Genomic DNA, 15,640 nt, shown 5'->3' with positions numbered 1-15,640 from the left:
TAAAACAATCCGCTTGCCGCTGTTCAGTATCCATGTAGGGGACATACTTGACCAATTCCATGAATTGAATTTCATATTGTTCTACTGTACAATTTCCTTGTACCACGACATGGAAGGATCCTACCTGTTGTTCTTCATAATATGCTCGCAGGTACTTTTTCCTAAATATCTCCTCAAATAATTCCCAAGTAACTGTGTCTGGAGTGAGGTGTAGTTGACGCTCCAAGTTACCCCACCAATTCAGAGCACTATCTCTGAGTTGGAATATTGTTATTTTAACTTTTGAATTGGAATTGTAATCCCTTAGTGCAAAGCACCTTCTCATTCCTTCTAACCAGGCTTCTGCACGTTCACTGGCACGACCTCCTGCAAACTCCGGGAGCTTAATCTTCTAGAGCTCCCTAGTAATGTCCTCAATTGGAGGTCCTCTATCAGAGTCTCTTGATCCCTCAAGATTTCCTAACCCTAAGGGAGGGTGCTCCACTTCCACTTCATTTGTTTGGCACCCTTTTAAGGTCTCATTAATTGCTTCTAGGGAACGCAAGATGAGAGTCAACTCTAGTGAAGGTAATGGGTTATTTGTAGGAGGTCCTTGTAATGACTCTCCTTGACCTTGATTTCTTCGCATCCTCACCATTTTGAATTGTTCAAATATCTGTATGATACATAAGACTTATTAGCACAACTTAGGACCCCCCTCAATTCTTACTCGGCTCACACATAGATGCAAGTTTTCCTTTTGTTATACTTGTAAACGACTATTTCTAATATATAGATGATAACCATGGGTCCACTAAATCCTCCCCCATTGCTATCTAAGCAAGTACTACCATGCACTGCTAGTCACCCTCAAATATCCTTAGATATCCTAAAACAATCATACTAAATCCATCTTATTCATTTTGAGCATTCACATAAACATTAACTTACATTATTATAACTAGGTGCCCTTTTTAAATTCCATCAACAACGTTAGATTAGTTTTCAAGTGGATGCTTAGTTGTCCCAATCAACTCAACATTGACATTATTGTTAGATATGTACTATCTAATTAATGTATATAGAATGGCTAGTGCTACATGTTTTAAGATAATGATATTGTATATTGTAAGTGATTCTATCATACCAATCAATTGTTGTTCATATTTGACAACTTTAATGTATTAAAATCTACTAAAAAGAAAAGAGAAATATGTTTTTTGCAATGCAATGGAGTTGGGTGTTAAATTTTTAGAAGATAGGTTTTTTTTTTTGTTAACTACTCAAAACCCCTACATATATATATGTGTGTGTGTGTGTGTGTAATCTATTTTAAATTAAATAACATTATACTCTACTTGATTTACTATAATATTTAAAAATTCTAAATTCTCAATTAACAATTATATAAATTATTAATATATATATAGTTGTTATCAATATATGTTATCAAGGAACACCTCTTTTGTTCTTAAATATGAACGTGCCATTTGTTGATCGGGCATTATGGTCATTGGTATACTTGTGGCACCAAAGGTTGCAAGATAAAGGCATTTAAACATATGTGATCATGTTTCTAAACCAATGGATAACCAAGGAATTTGGCAGGAAATCACTCCTAGCGGTACAGAACCTACCAGGAAATAAAGAGAGGAATTTAGAGGATAAATCATGGTTCCTTTTAACCATCATAAGCAGGGACAACATTGTTCACGGCCTTAGGATACTTCTTGAATGCTTCTTATATTGGATACCAGTAGATTTTTTTTCAATGGTTCCTCCATATTTTACTTTTTCAAGAAACCATGCTCTTGATTTCAGGTTTGGATTGAGTGTCCATTCGTTTACTTAATCGATGATGGCTTTATGCTCTAGATTTCAGGTTTGAATTGAGCGTCCATTCTTTTACTTGTTCGATGATGTCTCCATGCTCTGGATTTCAGGGTTGGATTGAGTAGCTGTGGGTTGATAATGTCTTTATACGAAATCTTTTGGCATGAATGAATGATGAAATTCGACATCTCTATTTTAACCAATGTAAATTTCAAGAGACTTCATTCCTTCCATCACAACAACCCATATGTTGCAGTTGATCGTTGTTTTCGACTATGGAATCCAACAACGTTGTTCAAAGGGCGTACGATTAGTAAAACATTTGCTGCCATGGCCATTGAATGGCAATCAGTAGAAGAACATAGAACCGATGTAGCTTCTTATGTAACTTCTGATCATGTGGTTAAATTTTCCAGAGCTGGAAGATTGACAGAGGTGCTGGATTCCATGCACCAGTTTGAAAATGCAGAAGGCATGTGGACAGACTTGACTGTCTATAATAACCTGTTGCAGAGATGTGCCAATTCCAGAGCTTTGAAGATGGGCAAGAAAGTTCACGCCCACATCCTAAAAATTAGCGTTGATCTAGACATGTTCGCGAGCAATAACCTCGTCAACATGTATGCCAAATGTGGGAGTTTGATGGACACACGCCAAGTATTTGACAAAATACCTGAACGAGATGTTATTTCATGGAATACAATAATCTCGGTATATTCCTAGTATGGTTGGGCTGACGATGCCCTGAAGTTTTTTTTTACAAATACAGAAGGCATGCATGAAACTAAATGAATTCACCTTTGGTAGCGCCCTGCGAGCGTCTGTGAGTTTAGTAGCTCTGCAACAAGGCGAACAAATTCATACCCACATCATAAAGACAGGATATGAAGGTGATGTTCACGCGGGAAGTGCGCTCCTTGACATGTATGGAAAATGTGGCAGAACAGACGATTCACAGAGAGCTTTTGATGAACTGCCTGAGCCGAATACAGTTTCGTGGAATGCTCTCATAGCAGGATATTCTCAAAACGGTTATGTTGAAGAAGCCCTTGAACAATTCAATCAAATGCAGAGGGGAGGCGCGACTCCTGATCAATCGACCTTTGCCAGTGTTGTTACTTCATTCGCTAGTTCAGAGGCTCCTGAGCAGGTTAGGCAAGTCCATGCTAAGGTTATTGAATATGGACTAGAGTCTGATGTTGTTGTGGGAAATGCGCTTGTCACAGTATATGCCAAATGTGAGCATATCAGGGATGCAGAAATGGTATTTGAGACGATGAATGCGCCAGATTTGGTTTCATGGAATGCCATGATCGCTGGTTATGCCTACAATGAATATACTAAGCAGGCCCTAAGATTCTTCACTCAAATGAGGAAAATGGGCATGATGATAGACAAATTTACATTAACTAGCATCCTTAGTGCTTGTGGCAACCCAGGAGTCTTGGAGCAAGGGAAGGGTGTCCATGCCCATGCTATGAAAATTGGACTTGAGTCAGAGACACCTGTAAGGAATGCTCTGATCATCATGTATCCCACTTCTGGTTGTGTGGAGGATGCTAGTAAAGTGTTTAACAACATGACTAAACGAGATGTGGTTTCATGGAATGCATTGATTGCAGGCTATGCCCAACATGGGCATGGTGAAGAGGCTTTGAAATTTTACTGTCAAATGCAACATACTTGCACAAGGCAAGACAAGTTTTACCTTTTCTAGTGTCCTAAGGGCATGTGTAAGCCTAGCGGTTTTAGAACAGGGCGAGCAAGTTCATGCCCAGATTGCTCAAACCAGTTTTTTGATGGATGCCTTTGTAGGGAGTGCCATTGTTTACATGTATGGTAAGTGTGGGGTAATAGAGTATGCGTGCAAAGTATTTGATGAAACCTCTAAACAATGTGCAGTATCCTAGAATGCAATGATTGCTGGATATGCACAACATGGGCATTGAAAGAAAGCCCTCTAACTCTTTGAGCAAATGCAAGAGGCGGGCTTGAAACCAGACCACATCACTTTTGTTAGTGTTCTTTCTGCATGCAGTCATGCAGGTTTAGTCGATAAAGGGGTTTGCTACTTTAATTCGATGGGATGCAATCATGGCATCCCACCAAGAATGGAACACTATGCCTGTATTGTTGATATTCTTGGACGTGTTGGCCACTTGGAAGAAGCAATGGATTTCATTAACAAAATGTCGTTTAAGCCTGATGGTACAGTGTGGCGGACCTTACTTGGTGCTTGTGCAACCTATGGCAATATTGAGCTTGGGATACATGCGGCAAAATATCTCCTTCAGTTAGAGCCACAAGAATATGTAGCATATGTTCTGATGTCAAATATATATGCTGCAGCTGGCAGGTGGGATGATTGTGCAAAGATGAGAAAAATGATGAGAGAGAAGGGGTTGAAAAAGGAGCCAGGGTGTAGTTGGATTGAGATTAAGAACACAGTTCATACATTTAATGCCGAAGACAGGTCCCATCCACAAACAGAGGAGATATATTTAATATTGGAAGAATTAATGGCAGAAAATGAAGGCGGAGGAGTTCCTTCCACAAGGAGGGTTAGGAGCAGATGGATTCAAAGGCATCATTGGACGAGGCAATGGAGGACTCTGAGGTTCTCATCTCAGATGCAACCTAGAGAAGTCTGGCATCAAACACTGAAAGGACAGTCGTTGTCAAGAAAGCCACAAAGGTCCCGGGGTAAAAAATTTCCCACAGTTTACTCAGGAACATATACAGACATTTTTTTTTTTAACATATGACAATTAATATGCCTGTAAAATGCAACTCTAACATGTCTTTACTCAAGTTTTATTGCTTTCCAAGGCAATAAAGAGGCATATCATTTTCAATCTAAAAACAAATTGTTAGATATATATATAGGGTCATATATTTATATATTAGGATTACAAGCAATTATGAGGGTTACAAGCTTTTATAGCGGAAATTTGGGTTTAGTGTGTTTTGGGTCCAGATTTTGAACCTAAGCTCTGATACCACATGTAAGATCCCCTCCTCGGGTCCTCTACCAGATCTATATTCTCTAATTTTAAATGCAATAAAAGGGAAATAATTTATTTTCTGACAAGACATTTAAACGATGATAATTTACCATTTAAAATCTAATTCCTACAATTTAAATAGTGAATATTTCATTTCAATCACTTACATGAGTAATCTATGCATAGAGGAATACGTGTACCGATGGCCCAATGGAGATGCCCTTGAGCTATTGCTCCTGTTGAAGCGCTCCTCTTGACTACCAACTAGATTTATCTCCCAGCCAACTAGGAAGTAATTCGTAGCCCAGGAAACCTCCACAAGTTCCCTAGCCCTCCGAGCCCAAGTCCAACCAAATGTAGTGTGTGTCCAAGATAAACAATACTCCCCTCCTCTCTCTCAAACAATTCCTCCAAAACCATAGCCAACCAAAACCAAAAGCAAGACCAAGCATCCACTTCCTTCCCTCATCCTTCCCCTTTTATGCCCCCCTCTCTTCTCCACCTCAACCACCTCTCATTAATGTCATAATTTCTCCCTCATCCTTACATTTGACTTCTCTTCGCTCAAGTAAACATGAGAGGACATTTGGGAATGTGATATGAATATAAAATTGGTAATTAATCGGAGAGGACCATGTCTTCTCCCAAATAAATATTTTGGGGATGAGAGATGAATATATATATAATTGGTAATTAATTGGAGAGGACCATGTCTTCTCGCAAGTAAATGTGAGAGGACATTTTGGAGATGAGAGATGAATATATAAATTGGTAATTAATTGGAGAGGACCATGTCTTCTCCCAAGTAAATGCGAGAGGACATTTTGGGGATGAGAGATGGATATATAAATTGGTAATTAATAGGAGAGGACCATGTCTTCTCCCAAGTAAATCTGAGAGGACATTTGGGAATGTGATATGAATATAAAATTGGGTAATTAATTGGAGAGGACCATGTCTTCTCCCAAGTAAATGTGAGAGGACATTTTGGGGATGAGAAATGAATATATAAATTGGTAATTATTGGAGAGGACCATGTCTTCTCCCAAGTAAATCTGAGAGGGTATTTGGGAATGAGGTATGAATATATATATATATATATAGTTTGGTAATGAATTGGAGAGGACTATGTCTTCTAAAAATTTAAAAATTTGGGGAGGTAAATAACAAAATTTATATCAGTACCAAATTTACAGTTTCACCAATGTAGGTATGTACCAATATTTCTTGATAATTATAAGTCCATATTTTAAAGAAATTTAAACACTTAGTGAAATTTGCAGGATAAGATTAAATAGGGCATTACAAAGAGTATAAGTGCAACTTGAGAAAAACAAAGCAAAGTACAAAGCAAGGCATGACAAACATCAAGTTGATCATGATTTCTAGGTGGAAGATCAAGTTGGGTTGTATATCAGCAAGGAAATACTTCAAGGTGAAGATTGTATGAGTCCCCAATAATTGATTATTGTGAAGAGAATGTTCAAATTCCATCTTTTTGAATATTTTGCTCCTGAATATTTAGATGAGTTGCAAGAAGACTCAATTCTTGACAAGAGAATCAGGACTTCATGCAGAGGCAATGTGAAGCATCTTCAAGTAGGAATGAAATGCACCAATTCAAATAAAGCAAGATGGATTGAGATTGGGAAAGTGAAGGAGTTGTATCCTCACTTGCTAAGTAAAAACAAGCTTTTGGTGGTCCAAAACCTTCCCAGTGGGGAGAAATGATTAGGGATAAAAAAATATGCTCAAAAATAAAAGTGCTTAGAATCGCCTGAAACTAGTGCCAAATTGTAGGTCTCATCGTTTTGATTCCAATGAGGCTTGAATCGCCTCAATCCGACACCATATGCTAAAGTTATCGTGTTCTGACTTTTTTTTCCAAACAACAAAAAAGTCAACTTGTAGGGTTGACTCGGTTACTAACTAGGCAAGTTGTAGAACTGACGTCATGCTGATGTCAACATGCTGACTGGGACGTACAATGGACATGTGGACCAATACGAGCTCGATAAGTGGCAAAACCATATAGGTTGAGGTGTTAGAATTTTATTAGTCATTTGGTTTTGAAGTAGGCCAATGAGGAGGCACCACGTGGCCCAATGGGAAGGTGCCATGTGGCCCTCGATTTGCATGTAAAGTTTTGTTAGGTCGACTGAGCGATCTGATGGGGGTCGATCCCGCAACCTCCGATGAACAAACCAACTGTTACGCCATTCAGTTGTGAATTAATTATATAGTTACGGCGTTCCATTTATTGTCAAACAAAATCGGTGTTTGGGGGGAGGGGCGGGGGACGTGGCCCCAACCCTAGGTTCTGTACATACGACGTGACTAAGAGCCAAGCCAATGGGGGCGAGCAGTTAGCTTGACCTCTAGTTCTATCTGCCAGCATATGACCATAGTGAAGAGGAGCCAACGACGGTGGGGTCGGGCGGTTAGCCTTGACCCCTCGTCCCATCCTAAACCATATGACCTAGCCCCTGGTTTTCTTCGCCGACTGAGTTTAAATCGATGCACTGAAAATTTTAAATCAAATTTTGGGCAGGAGGCCCAAGCCCCCACCCCTAGTTCCATTACGTGCCATACAACCAACACCCAAAGTGGAGGGCGCTAAGGCCGAAGGAGCGGGCATGTGGCCCAGCCCCTGGCCATATGAATCCATGTGACCGCATTTAGGGGCTAACTTGGTCCTTTTCCAGTCTTTTTGAGCCCAAGAAGAGCCTACACAGGGTTTTTTAGGTGTCCTGAACACAATAGAAATATTATTTTTGTGATTTGAGCACTATTTGTTGGACAATTTGCAGAGCAAAGTCCTTTTGTGTTGCAGGTAGAGACTATGTTTGGCATTTTGAGGTCATATGGAGACCTTCTTTTTTTATCATGGAAAGAGCCTAAATAGGGGTTTTTCAGCATTCGAACGAATTTGCAGCATCTATTTCTTCATTAGAGCAACTATTTTTAGTCTATTCTCAAATTTTTATGAGAAAATACCATTTCAACACTTCATTATGAAGTAGTTGAATTTTGTGCTTTTGATCTCATAATGAATACAAGGACCCATTGCCACATTTAGTGAGAGAACCTTTTTTCTTTGATGTTGAGTCAACTTATGAGTGAGAGTTTTATGAAGGAGAACATTTATTTGTAGGAGAAACAAGTGCCACACTAGAAAGAGGTTTACTCTATGAGTCCAAGATTTGTAATGCACTCTTTTTGTTGCTGAGATCAATACAGCGACCTAGCCATTGGAGTAGGGCCAAAAGACATAGGGGTGAACTCCATTATCACATGGTTGTTCTCTTCTTCATTTTCATCATGTTGGGTTTCATGTGATTTTGTTTCATCTTTAATTTCATTGAAAACTTAGCTATTCGTCTTTGAATAAGTTACAATCTAAGTGACCGTTTAAAGATCCAAATTTATTCAACTTGCAAAATGTCAAAGGATGATCAATTTTCATATTACAAGTAAGGGGGCTTTGCAAATTGATTGTAAATTTCCTAGTGTTGTTTTTAAATAGCTTCATTGATCTTCAATTGTATAGTGCTTACATCAAGGTTGGTAGTGTCTATGGGTTGGTATTACCTCTGATTTTGATCATGTTAGGTATGTCAAAAGTTTGATAGTGGGGTTGGATTAATCTTGTGATTTTGTTACTTAGGTCTTGTCTAGGAATTCATTCAACTTCATTATTTTGTTGAACTTGGATCAATTACCTTATAATGACAAATGAAGTTGTAGAATAGTGTCTTCCTCTGATGGTGATGATTAATATTAATAATATCAATTTTCAATATCACTTGAACTCTTAAGCCTTGATACCAATGATAATGCTATCAACCACAAGTAGTTTGCTTGCTTAGACACTAATACTAGTGATTCAACATTAGGTAGCGAACGGGTGATAAGTCTGCTCAACTACGTTGTAGTCCACTGCAATGAATTGTTGGCTCATGGGGTTATTGGTTGTGTTACATCAAAACAAAATTTGGTTGTGATGATATAGTACTTGTGTCAACTATTAATAGTATGGTTGTGGATGCTTAACAATTGTCATGTAAGGAATGATACTTACAATTGCAAGAGTAAATCATACACATAATAGAGAGTGCCATGCATGAAAAACACTTAAAAAGATAAATTAACAAATATTATAACTTGTCTATGTGACTATAAGTTTAATCATGAAGTAATAAACCATTAGGTATTGATAAAACATTCATATGTTAAAATGTAAAGACCAAATGACATAAGGGATTACTCAATCTATATAATAGTCTATTATTGTTACCAGAGCTAGTATAAAATCAAGACAAAAGTTGTAACATTCACTATATACTCTAGTTTTGTATGGAATACCATTGTGGAGCTTGATCTTGCAAAGTTATAAAGAAAATTTGCTAATGGTTATTTAAAGCTATCAAAAAACTTTTAAAAGAGTACATGATACATATTTATACATGCGTTTAGGTGGTTTACTAATAATTGAGATGGTCCTTAATAGTAAGCCTTAGGTAAGTGGATAAGGATGATTATTTTCTCATTCCCTGAAATCAATTTCTCTTTGGTGTGCATCGAGTCAATCAATTTTGGCAGTTAACTTTGATAACTAAATTGTCCACTGTGACTCCCCTAAGCTATGGTATGGTGTTGAGGTGGTATGCAAAGTTGTTGATGATGTGGCACATTGAGTTATTTGTTGCACTAATGCTAGAAATATATAGTATTGACATTTAAAGATTGATACTGTCAGGCCAGGCAGTAACTCTCCAAGGGCAGTAAAAAACTCAGAAAAACTGATTCGTATATTTCATTAGGTAGCTATTGTTTATATACATGAGTGTGACTGAACAGTTCATCTTCTTGATGACTGTTCACATTCCAGTTCACCCATCCGTTGAGGATTAGGTGTCAACATTCCCCCCCTTAATCTGAAGGGATGTTGGTGAGTCCAAGCATCGTTCTGAATCTTTCAAGCTTTTCTCTTCCAAGCGCTTTGGTGAAGATGTCTGCAATTTGCTCGTTTGTGGAACAATGACGGAGATGGATTGTTTTGGCCTCAACATGATGTCGGATCAGATGATATTTAGTATTGATGTTCTTAGTACGATCATGGAACTTTGGGTTCTTGGCCAACTTTATTGCAGAGGTGTTATCAATCATGAGTGGAGTTGATTGTATTTGTTTTACCTGCAAATCTTCAAGAATTTTCCTGAGCCACACAATTTCTTTCGTTGCTTCAGCTGCTGCCACGTATTCTGCTTCTGTTGTGGAATCTGCTGGTACTGATTGTTTGCGTGATCTCCAGGAGACAGCTCCTGATCCAAGACTCATAGCATATCCTGAAGTAGATACCCCAGTTTCTTTGTCTCCATCAAAGTCTGAATCAGAGTATCCAATCAAGTTGAAGTCGTCCACCTGTGTATACTTGATTCCAAGGTCTTGAGTTCCCTTCAAGTACCTTAGAACTCTTTTTGCAGCAGACCAATGTCCCTCACAAGGCTTTTGCATAAACCTGGAGAGGATTCCAACAACAAATGAAATGTCTGGTCTGGTAGTAGTGAGGTAGATGAGACTTCCTACAAGCTGTCTATACATTGTTGCATCCTCAAATTCCTTTCCTTCAATAGATGTGAGCTTCAAGTTTTGTTCCATTGGAGTAGAAAGAGGATTGCACTTTGTCATGCCAAATCTGTTTAACAAATCTCCAATGTATTTCTTTTGAGAAAGAAATATGGATTTTGGATGTTGGGTTACTTCAATGCCAAGATAGTAATGAACATAGCCCAAATCAATCATTTCAAAAAAATTTCCTAATTCTTTCTTTATGGATGCAATATAGCTTTCATTGTTCCCTGTCATTAAAAGATCATCTACATATACCACAAGATATACAACTGTTTTGCCAACTTTCTTGACAAATAAAGTTGCATCATCAAGATCAAAATGATTGAAGTTGAGTTTCAGAAGATGCTCAGTTAGTTTTTCATACCAGGCTCGTGGTGCTTGTTTGAGGCCATACAAGGACTTCACAAGTTTTCATACTTTATGTTCATGTCCTTTCACAGCAAATCCTTCAGGCTGGGACATAAAAACATTCTCTTTTAGATCTCCATTCAAGAATGCAGTTTTTACATCCATTTGATGGACTTTCCAACCGTTCTGAGCAGCTAGTGCAAAGAGTGTCCGGATGGTGGCCCATTTTGCTGTGGGGGCAAAAGTTTCCTCATAATCGACCCCTTCCTTCTGTGCAAAACCTTTTGCCACAAGCCTAGCTTTGTGCTTGTCAAGTGAGCCATCAGCTTTGTATTTGTTCTTGTAGACCCACTTGCAGCCAATTGGTTTGGTTCCAAATGGAGGGTCAACCAGCTTCCAAGTGCCATTCTTTATGAGGGCATCATACTCCTTTTTCATCGCTTCTTTCCATTCATCATGAGAAGCAGCTTCTTTGAAGGAAGTTGGTTCAAAATCTGTAGACAAGTTCAATTCACAATCATAAGTAACATCCATATCAATAGGTGAATTAGAGTCATCTACATCACCTCCATTTTGTTGGTTTGAATTTCTGGTTCCTGTTTTTCCAATTTCATCAGGATGAACACTTTCAAGTGTCTTTGTCAGCCACTTTGGGGGACCTTTCTGAGATGGTCCAGGCTGCTCTGTTGATTGAGTTGGGACTGAATCAAGATTGAGTCTCCCAATTCTATCAATTACATCACTTAAAGCATCATCCGTTGTTGGAGTTTCATGCAGAGGAGATTGTTCTTCAGAAGAAGATTCCACATGTTGTTCTAGTATAGGAATCCCCCCTTCAAGATGTGGAATCTGATTATCAAATTCTTGAAATGATTTTGTTTTTGCGAATCTATCCAAGCGATCAAGTTGCCGCTCAACAACATTGTCAGATTTGGATGATTCGAGAAAAATGACATCTCTAGATACAACAAACTTTTTATTTACTTCATCATAGAGACGGTATGCTTTAGAGGTGTTTGAATACCCCAGGAAGATACACTTACGACTTCTAGCACCAAGTTTGTTTCTATGTACCTTTGGTATTAAAGCATAACAGGTGGAACCAAAGATCCTGAGATGTTTTACCGAAGGAACATGTCCATACGACAATTCATAAGGAGTCTTGTTTCTTATAGCACTAGATGGACATCTATTCTTTATATATGTAGCACATAGAACAGCATTAACCCAAAACATTATCTTTACATTTTTGAAGAAAAGCATGGATCGCACCATATTCAAGATTGTTCTGTTCATTCTTTCAGCTACACCATTCTGTTGAGGATTATAAGGCACAGTTGTTTGATGTTTAATCCCATGTTGGCAAAGATAGTGTTCAAATTCATTTGATGTATATTCTTTTCCATTATTAGTACGAATAGACCCAATATGAGATTGTGCATCATTTTCAATCCATTTATGAAAATTCTTGAATGTTTAAAAAGCATCAGATTTGTTCTTCAATACATAAACCCAACACATTCTGGTGTAATCATCAATAAATGTCATGATATATTTATTTCCATTTGCAGAAGGAACAGGCATTGGACCACATAAATCTGAATGAATGAGTTCAAGCTTCCTATGTGCTCTTGAATGTGAATCATGAAAAGACTGTTTGCTATGCTTTCCTAGAATGCAAGCATCACATTGCTTATGTTTTCTAGGAATTGTAGGCAAACCAGCAACACCATTTTTCTTCAACAAGCGGAGACTATCATAGTTTAAATGTCCAAATCTAGCATGCCATAATAAACTTGACGGAAGTGTACCTTCTTCATGATGAGAAATATATGAGAAATGTTGTGCATGAGCAGAGGTTCCTTGCAGTTTAAGAAGTCTTTCTTCTTCTATACCTCTCATGACAAGTGAGTGGTCAGATGCCTTTCTTACCTCAAGCTTGCCATCAAACATATGAATGGAGTGACCTTGCTGGCGGATGTGGACCAGGGACAACAAGTTTCTCTTGAGCTGTGGGAGATATAGAACATGATCCAGAAGAAAGTCTGGAAGACCAGGCAGTTTAAGCCTGATTGTGCCAAGCCCTGATGGCTTGATTTTTGACTGATCTGCAAAGTATACTGCTACATCAACATTGTCAGTGAAATCTTCAAAAAAATCTTTCCTATGAGTCATATGACAGGTTGCTCCTGAATCAAGCAGCCAGTCATTTTTCGAAGAAGCAAGTGAAGCATTAAACAAATCTTCATTTACTCCAATGTTACATTGTGCCTCAATATAGTGAGCGGATTCAGGTGCTTTACCTTTGTTTGTGTCATCAGTTTTACCTTTCTGCTGATTTCTTCTCTGCTCAATTTTGTCCCATGGTAGCTTGCATGTAGAAGCATCATGTGATCCATTTCGTTTGCAGCGAATGCAATGCAGATCTGCCTTTTCTCCTTGAGAATGTCTGCCCCCCCTGCCTCTGAAGTATCTTCCTCTTCCTCTTCGTCCACCTCTTCCTCTTGTAGAATCTTGAGCAGGATGCTTTTCTTTATGAGCAAGGCAAATAGTCTCTTCAGAAGATTCAGGGACTGTCTTCTTTCCAAAGGCTTTCTCTCTTTCAGCAAACTTTTTCACAAGAGAGTCAAAGGTTATATCTTTAAGATTTCCATTTGCTTGTAATGACTCAAGATAATTGGAGTAGGTAGGATAGAGTGCTTTGAGAAAGACAATAAGAGAGATATCCAGCTCAACCTTAGTGGATTTAATATCATGCATTATAGACTTTATTTTAGATGCAAGAGCAAGAGGATCATTATTTTTCAGTTCAAGAGTGAAGAGTTTAATCATGAGCTGAACAACTTCAAGTGCAGAATGTGTATCATAGAGTTCTTTCAGCTTTTGTAAAGCTTCAAAGGCAGTGGAATAGGATGAAATATGACGACTTACTTCTTCATTTACAGATGCTGCGATCAATGCATAGGCTTTGCTGTTCTTGTTTTCCCAAATGACAAGTTCTTTATCTGATGTGGGCTGCACAGGGTCTTTGTCTTCTTCTCCGACACACACTCCTTTCCACAACTCATTGTAGATGAGGGTGTGTTTTACCATCTGGGGCCATTCAGAATAGTTCTCTTTGCCAGTGAGAACTATTCCGACCATAGAGATGATTGAATGCATTCTGTAAAAATAAATTACTTCTGCTGATAGAAAAAAAATACTTCTGCTGATATACAGTGAAACTGTACTCAAAAGGGCATTCTCAAAAATTTCAAATCTCTTCCAATATGTACCTCAATACTTCAAGCTGCAACACATTTTCTCCAAATTTATTTCTTCAAATCCCTCCAATGTTTGATATAAAAGCATCCAGTATTTCAAATATTAAGTATTACATATCACTTCAATCTTTTTAAATGTAATAAATGCCCATAAAATATTACATATTACTTCAACCCTTTAAATGTACTGCAGGACAGATTAACAAAATATGTAGGAGCTTGATGTCAATGCTCAGACAACCAATTTTTTTTTTTGAAATGGGTAAACCACTCGGGAGGAACCGCACCACAAGAATTTTTTTTTTTTAAACCTAGAAATTGATGCTCAAGTCGAGATCACAAATGCGTTTCACATTATACTTATTACAATGCACTTATCGGCTGCAGCTCTTAGTTATAGGACTGAATCTTTCCACACACCTTTGGTTCCGATTTCGGTGAATGCTTTTCTTGGCCACTCCCTCACTCAAACTGCAAACCGTAGATCGAACATCGCTCCTCTTTGTACAAATATCTCAAAACTTATTTCTGATTCCCTTTAGCTGCTTCAAAAAAACTTCTGTCTAAAATCCGTTGCGACTGCTCCTTTGTCTGGACGGAAGTTTTGAGGGCTCCGGGTTCTTCAACAAATCAACAATTGCATCGAGAGGGCCTCTGCACAGGACGAGGACGATGACATATCTGAGGGAGGAAGTGGAACCACCACGGGCAAGATGTCTGAACTTGTTAAGGTCAATGAAGAGTAGAGGAGATGGCTGGAAACGGGCGGAGATATTGAGGTCGACAGCCTCATAAACATTCGAGACGCTCTTGATTCACTGGAGGAGCAATTAGCATGTTTGCAGGCCTTGCAACAGCAACAACGACTGGAAAGAGATGCAACTCTTGCCGAGCTTGATGAAAGCTGGAGAATTCTAGTAAAGAAACTTAAAGATTACAGAGGCAAAGACTTGGAAGTTATACAGGAAGCTTGTGCTTTTGCTGGTGAACCTATTGAGCAGAAGGATGATATACTTTTGCCCGGTCGTTTTAGAATTTTTGTGGCCACAAGAGATATAAGGATATACATTCTATGTGGTGTAGAGAAATATGATCCAATTAATCAACTAAACAATGGCGACAATAGGAGGTTGGTTGGCCGATACAGTGACTCAGCAGAAAGACTGAGAAACGTTACAATCATGCAAAATCGTGCGAATTGTTAGAGGGTGGACTGGTCTATGTGCAACGTTTAGGCAGTGGCAGTCACTGTGGAGGGAACAGAGGGACAGAGAGCCCAGCAGTGGATAGACAACAAAAGGGAGTTACAAGATTATGACAAAAATGGAGCTGGCTCTGATACCATGTCAGGCCAGGCAGTAACTCTCCAAGGGCAGTGAAAAACTCAGAAAAACTGATTCGTATATTTCATTAGGTAGCTATTGTTTATATGCATGAGTGTGACTGAACAGTTCATCTTCTTGATGACTGTTCACATTCCAGTTCACCCATCCGTTGAGGATTAGGTGTCAACAGATACATTGACATTGATCATATAAAAGAAGTTGAGCACTAAAAAATGTTTAACAAAACACTTTT

The 15,640-nt window shown here is 38.5% G+C and overlaps 1 pseudogene; it reads left to right on the top strand.

The window, feature by feature from the left end:
• The first annotated feature begins 2,108 nt into the window (after window positions 1-2,108).
• On the top strand, window positions 2,109-15,267 carry LOC149199202 (putative pentatricopeptide repeat-containing protein At3g25970 pseudogene; annotated as a pseudogene).
• Window positions 15,268-15,640: the final 373 nt, after the last annotated feature.

Source organism: Pinus tabuliformis, chromosome 2_1, assembly GCF_031772625.1.
Source record: "Pinus tabuliformis cultivar Carrire ecotype Pingquan chromosome 2_1, CPIR1, whole genome shotgun sequence".
Taxonomy (NCBI): Eukaryota; Viridiplantae; Streptophyta; class Pinopsida; order Pinales; family Pinaceae; genus Pinus; species Pinus tabuliformis.
The sequence above is the reverse complement of the archived record's forward strand: the minus strand, read 5'-3'. Positions and strand labels throughout refer to the sequence as shown.